This window comes from Penaeus monodon, chromosome 15 (genome assembly GCF_015228065.2).
Source record: "Penaeus monodon isolate SGIC_2016 chromosome 15, NSTDA_Pmon_1, whole genome shotgun sequence".
In the NCBI taxonomy this organism is placed as follows: domain Eukaryota; kingdom Metazoa; phylum Arthropoda; class Malacostraca; order Decapoda; family Penaeidae; genus Penaeus; species Penaeus monodon.
Genome location: NC_051400.1, coordinates 11,391,587 through 11,392,531, shown reverse-complemented (window position 1 = coordinate 11,392,531; position 945 = coordinate 11,391,587). Strand labels below are relative to the sequence as shown.

Here is a 945-nt window from a genome sequence, read left to right as displayed (position 1 = left end):
TGCAAACGCAAAATGTTTGTTTATTCATCAGTGAAGCAAATTATAATGAAAATACTCGTCTCATATAATTCATATTTCAGGCTTTAGGCAAAGTTAACCCCAATGACCATGTATTAGTGCATATTCCCTTGAAAACAGATACTAAAAACGAGTTGTTTTTCTCAGTATTAGATATACTTTAAAAGGATCTACACCTTCATTTATTCGATCAGTATCTGATTTCTACGTCTTTTCATTATTGATCTCGCGTGTAAAGGCAGTAGGAAAATATTTCTTGGCGGGATGGCATCACTCGTGGTTGCCAAGACGACTGCCAAGATGAATGTGGGTGATGGCCATGGCGACGGAGACTCTATCCCTGTGCATTCAGTAACGAGCGAAAATTGGCTGTGCTTTCATTAACACACGTTCGTTAACGAGTAGAAATTATCTGCGCAATCTTTAATGAGGGAAAACTGTTTGTCCATTCATTAATGAGTGGAAATTGTTTGTGCATTCGTTAACGACTGAAATTGTCTGCGCATTCGTTAACGGGTAAAGACTGTCTGCGCATTTGTTAACAACTAAAGGTCCGTGTGCATTCCTTAACGAGCAAAGATCCGTGCATTTATTAACGAATAAAAATATGCTTAAAAATATTATTCCTCTTACTGCAAAATATCCAAATCCCTTCGTTGCTGTCCGAGCAGTTTTGTATTTTGTAAGCAACCTCCGCCTTTTCACAGAGGTTCAAAACACAGTTCATCCAATTGTCAGAATATTTTCCTTCGTTAGAAAGGTCTTCCAGTAAAGTTCGGGCGTTTGTCGTTTTTTTTCTTAGTTTCCAATAACTTTGCCTCGAATCACTATACCTTTTTTCCTAATCTTTGCTTCCCAAAGTCGACTTTCATCATGGAAAAAAATCTGATAAAGTCTCTCTTACTTAAAAATAAAGACGGACTACAA

General features: G+C 37.2%; 1 protein-coding gene across 1 annotated transcript in view; it reads right to left on the bottom strand.

Moving 5' to 3' along the window:
• The window catches only part of LOC119581742 (potassium channel subfamily T member 2-like), a gene marked incomplete at its 5' end in the record, with an annotated part of 131,052 nt that overhangs the window by 99,840 nt on the left and 30,267 nt on the right, over nt 1-945 (bottom strand).